Genomic DNA, 5,578 nt, shown 5'->3' with positions numbered 1-5,578 from the left:
CTTGTGTCCTGTTACAAATGAAGACAGATTCTTACTGCACTGATGCAAATAACTATATTGCCATAAGTTAAGAATACTCACAAGTGGTTTCCAAATTCTGGAGAAATAAGGTAGAGAGAAACAAATATGCCCCAACTTTTGTTTATAGGAGTATACTTTACTCAATTATCAAAAACTGTAAATAGGCTGAGCACAGTGGCTCACGCCTATAATCCCAACACTTTGGGAGGCCAAAGTGGCCAGATCACCTGAGGTCAGGAGTTTGAGACCAGCCTGGCCAACATGGCAAAACCCCGTCTCTACTAAAAATATAAAAAATTAGCTGGGTGTGATGGTGCGCACCTGTAGTCCCAGCTACTCAGGAGTCTGATGCACAATAATTGCTTGAACCCAGGAGGCAGAGGTGATGGTGAGCTGAAATTGCACCACTGTACTCCAGCCTGGGCAACAGAACAAGACTGTGTCTCAAAAAAAAAAAAAAAAAAAAAAGTAAATAGCTTAAAAGTTTTCTTGACTCTGAAAAACAAAACAAAGGATCAGCAACATTTTAAGCAAAAAGTCATAAAAGGATTATTTCAGTCTTCTGTTATTAGTTCAGTCCATGCAATTAATGCCTGTTCTGCTTGATATTAATAAACATTTCAGCTATGACAGTTCTGAAAGTTTTTCCTCTATTCTAATGTCACAATCTCCAAAGTTAGCCGAAACCTGCGTTTAAGAGCACCTGTCAAGGACCTATAGCTGATTACAAATCACCTTTCAAAGAGGATTAAAACAAGACAACAATTGTCTGTGGATGACAAAAAGTCTTAGGACAGCCATTATTAAAGTCACATGTGACTAGGAATTGTGGTTACTTCTATGACTTTCAATAATTTTACATAACAATTATAACATAGGAGTTTCCCATAATTTTGGAACACATACCAATAACATATTTATACAAATACAGGCCAAAGAAAGCCAAACACCATTTCATATTTGACAATGCTTCCTGTATGATTTTTTGTGCGTGTGATTTTGGGTTATTTATTTTGTGAATGTGTGGCAATGAATGAGATCTCAGTGGTGGTGTGGATTTGACTGATCTCTGCAACTGTGTATGGCAAAAGAACTGGCAAAAGAAAATGACAACCAGATCCTAGCAAAGGGGTAGGGAGGGCCAAGAGAACTGAACATCTGGGCTGGCAGAGAAATCAAATCCTAGAAATTAACAGGTCAGAGTGTAGTGTAGGGAATATACCCCCATCTCTTTGCTCCTTCCCTTTTGCTTCCTCTCCCAGGGACCCAGGTCCTTGGGACTATATTGGATCTGTCTCTGAAGCTGAAAAACAAAAGGCTGAGGAGACAGTTGGCTCTAAGTGACCAGTCTCAAGCCAGCTTTGTCAGAAATCCTAGATCACAGGAGAAGGGTGGGAAGAAAGGATATGATTATTTCTTGTTCCATTTTCCATTAGAGGTGAGAATGACAAGGCACTGTCTTCTAACTCCTCTTGAGGGCATGAAGAGGGTTAGCAGGAGAGGGGCTGGGAGCCCTGAGGTCTCCTGTAGGACCTCATATCCTGTAGGCAAGGACTAAGAATTAGGATTAAATATTTTAGTGGGATAGCTCTAAACCAGCATTAGGAAGCACAGCCAGGGTGAGAATTCCTGGAATCTGACTGGGACCCTGGCAGTGAAAGCTGGGACTGTTGAAAACCCAGATTCAATGGTTGCTACTCAAGTCGAGAGTGCAGGGCCAAGATAACTAAATCCCAGGACAGGCAGTTTGACAGTGAGAACAAAAGGAAGAGGCTGGGGTATTGGGAGAGAAAAGGGGTGGGTATTGGGAGGAAAAATGAGAACTGGGGGAACTCAGGAGTCTGGGTTCTGAAATAGCAGCAAGTCAGAATTCCAGGATCTCTGTCCACCCTCCTCTTCCTCTTCCCTCTATCAGGCAGAAGAGAGAGAAGGAGGGTACTGGAGAAGTAGCCACATGGATACATTCAGGCATGGTGGGAGAAAGAGGAATTAAGTGCTGCATTGGCCCTGCGTGGGGCTGGGAAAGGTCAGGAGGCCGGGGGGAGGGGTGGTGGGGGTCGGTCCCAGGGTTGCACGACACCATCCTTTTCGGTGGCCACGTACAGTGTGTAAGACCACAGCCCTCTCCTTCCTCCTCATCACTTTCCGTGGAGCTCTCGCCAAATGCCGGGGGTTTTTCATAAATACAGCAGCATTTTGATGAGCGGCGGCGCATGCGTTCATTGTCCACAGTGTCACTTGTCCATTCCACCTTTTTCTCTGGCTTCCGTTTCGGAAGTTTGATGGTAAGGCTCCGGTTCTCGGGCTCGGTTGTCACGGTAACCGTTGTCTCAGTGACGGTCTCGCTCAGCCCAGCCCCTGCCTCGGGCCGTAGCTAAGGCTCAGGAGAGGGAGCAAAGGAGGAAGGGGGATGACACACCCTTCTCTTTTTCTGTCTCTGAGGTCTAGGAGAAGCAGTATCGGATTCAGTGGTAGCCAGGATCCTCCACCTTCATATTACCCCCTCCTCCTGGGCCTCCGCTTCTCCACCCCTGGGGATAACCTGACCAACCCCACTTCCGGCTCTGCTTCCGGGTGATTTTTTTATACAAATAAGTCAAATATGTCATTTTTGGACTTTAGGGAACCTAATATCTAAAACATTAATTATATCAGAAAAAAGATATAATTTGTAATTTGATTTTGGAAAGTTTGTCCAATATCAAAGGTTTAAAATATTTGATATTATAAAATAGAACTCTAGGTCACCCTAAGTTATTCATTTAGCCAAAAATGATAACCCAAAAATTTTTAAAAGGCATAAAACTTTACTTATTGATACAGGGAAGACTTAGCTTTCCAAACATTCTGTCTCTTGTCTTTCTTTTTCTTGTGGTTTATTCAAAAGGCGAACAAAAATCTTCATTATCCTTTAATATTACATACAAATCTTGTTCATGGCCAAGTGTGGTGGCTCATACCTGTAATCCCGGCACTTTGAGAGGCCAAGGTGGGTGGATCATTTGAGGTCAGGAGTTCGAGATCAGCCTCACCAATATGGTGAAACCCCATCTCTACTAAAAATAAAAAATAAAAACAAAAAATAGCTGGGCGGGGTGATGCACACCTGTAGTCCCAGCTACTCGGGAGGCTGAGGCAAGAGAATCGCTTGAACCTGGGAGGTGGAGGTTGCAGTGAGTTGAGATCACATCACTGCACTCCAGCCTGGGTGACAGAGACAAAAAAAAAAAAGAGAGAAAACTCTGTTGTGCTTTTATTCCAATGTTCAATTTATGGAAAAACTTTAATTTTAGCCAATATGTTTACACACAGAATGTTATATGTAAAAGGCTTGTTTTTGATATTGTAAGGAAAAATTAGCATTTAAACAAAAAGTTTTTTTAGCAAGGTAATTTTACTTTTTGCAGAAAGGGTGCTTTTTGCAGATGGAACAATGACAAGAACACACCTAAACAAAGGAGGGAAGCAATGTTTATTTTTTATGCAGCTTATTTTTGCTACTGTGTTTTGTCTTCATTGGCTGGAGCTAGACCTTACAATTTAAACTAAAACCCGACTGGCTAATAATTTAAAACTTTTTAAAATAGGTAAAGGCAATAGAGAACAAAGAAAAGAGGAAGTTGCTTGCGAAAGGACTTAGAAAAGTAATAATATTTTTAAATAAGGAAGGGGCATAAGCCGCAAGTTGGGACATGCTTGTGGGCACGTTTAGCATAAATATTTTGGTTAAAGTACAAGGACATCAAATGTACTTTTTTTTAATATGTAACGGCTACATAGAATAGGGCTTAACAAAGAGTTATTAGCACAAAGCAAGGAGGCTTGAAAGAAGTTAGTTTTTAAAAGAAACTGTTGTTTCTAACACTTATGATTTATTTTTTAACAAGAAGGGAAACTTTGAAGAGGCAACTTTTTACTTTCTACACAGTATTTCTTTTACAAGATTAATTTTTCACAAATCTTATGCAACTTGCTCAAACTTTCTAACTTGAAACAATCTATCTTAACTTAAAACAATCTAACTTATCTAACTTAAAACAATCCTTTAACCCTATAAACTAGGCCAAAAAGAAAGCACCCACATTCCTAGGCCTTCTTAATCTTTTACCAAAAACACATTTCACTTTTCTTTTTTTTCTTTTATCTTTTTTTTTTTTTGAGACGGAGTCTCACTCTGTCGCCAAGGCTGGAGTATAATGGCGCGATCTCAGCTCACTGCAACTTCTGCCTCCTGGGTTCAAGCGATTCTCCTGCCTCAGCCTCCCCAGTAGCTGGGACTACAGGAGCGCACCACCACACCCGGCTAATTTTTGTATTTTTAGTAGAGACGTGGTTTCACCATGTTGGCCAGGCTGGTCTTGAACTCCTGACCTCAGGTGATCCACTTGCCTCGGCCTCCCAAAGTGCTGGGATTACAGGCGTGAGTCACCGGGCCTGGCCTCACATTTCACTTTTCTTACACACCTTGCATGTAGAAGTGTTTCTTCAGTAGTCTTAATTACATGTTACAATGTTAATTCTTAGCAACTTTCGTTTTTGCTGAAAAATCTGGTAAGTGATTCTAATTATGTACCAGGAGTAGAACCTAAGACACCAGATAGAAATGCAGATGAGGTTTAACTCTTTCCAGCTGCCGGTCATGACTAACTCTACCAGTCCCCAGACTTTATCTAATGGCTTAAAAACAGGTCAGTGGAAAGATTTTCAAAAGAAAGAAGCAGTTTATGACGTTAAAGCATTTAGCAAAGCTAATAGCTGGCCTGCCTAAGTTAGACCAAATATCTAAATTTCAGACATTTTTATTTCACCAATAATCTTTAAAACTGTCTTTATTTCCCAAAGCTTCCTAAAGTCACATGAACTAAAAAGCATTGCAGTTTTTATTTTTCTGACAAAATATTTAAGCGCTTATTATTTTTAAACGAATTAATCAGAGCTCTTTCATATATAAACATTACACACACAACACACAAAAATACACAGAAGATCCAGAGTTGTAAGATTTTTCATTTGCCAGTTTTTGTTTCTTTTTAGAGCATGTAGTTTCTTTCTTTCTTTTTTTTTTTTTTGAGACAGAGTCTCGCTCTGTCACCCAGGCTGGAGTCCAGTGGCGCAATCTCGGCTCACTGCAAGCTCCAGCCTCCTGGGTTCATGCCATTCTCCTGCCTCAGCCTCCCGAGTAGCTGGGACTACAGGTGCCCACCACCTCACCAGGCTAATTTTTTGTATTTTTTAGTAGAGACGGGGTTTCACCATGTTGGCCAGGTTGGTCTTGATCTCCTGACCTTGTGATACGCCCGTCTCGGCCTCCCAAAGTGCTGGGATTACAGGCGTGAGCCACCACACCCGGCCTCTTTCTTTTAAAAAAATTATTTATATATTTTTGAGACGGGGTCTCACTCTTGTCACTCAGGCTGGAGCGCAGTGGTGCAATATCAGCTCACTGCAACCTCTGCCTCCCAGGGTCAAGTGATTCTCGTGTCAGCTTCCCAAGCAGCTGGGATTACAGGCATGCACCACCACACCTAGCTAATTTTTTGTATTTTTAGTAGAGACG

The 5,578-nt window shown here is 41.5% G+C and overlaps 1 pseudogene; it reads right to left on the bottom strand.

Annotated features, from left to right (window-relative positions):
* Positions 1-1,885: 1,885 nt before the first annotated feature.
* LOC100602653 lies at positions 1,886-2,516 on the bottom strand (annotated as a pseudogene).
* Between the last annotated feature and the right edge of the window lie 3,062 nt (positions 2,517-5,578).

The sequence above is a fragment of the Nomascus leucogenys genome, chromosome 24 (assembly GCF_006542625.1).
Source record: "Nomascus leucogenys isolate Asia chromosome 24, Asia_NLE_v1, whole genome shotgun sequence".
In the NCBI taxonomy this organism is placed as follows: Eukaryota; Metazoa; Chordata; class Mammalia; order Primates; family Hylobatidae; genus Nomascus; species Nomascus leucogenys.
The sequence above is the reverse complement of the archived record's forward strand: the minus strand, read 5'-3'. Positions and strand labels throughout refer to the sequence as shown.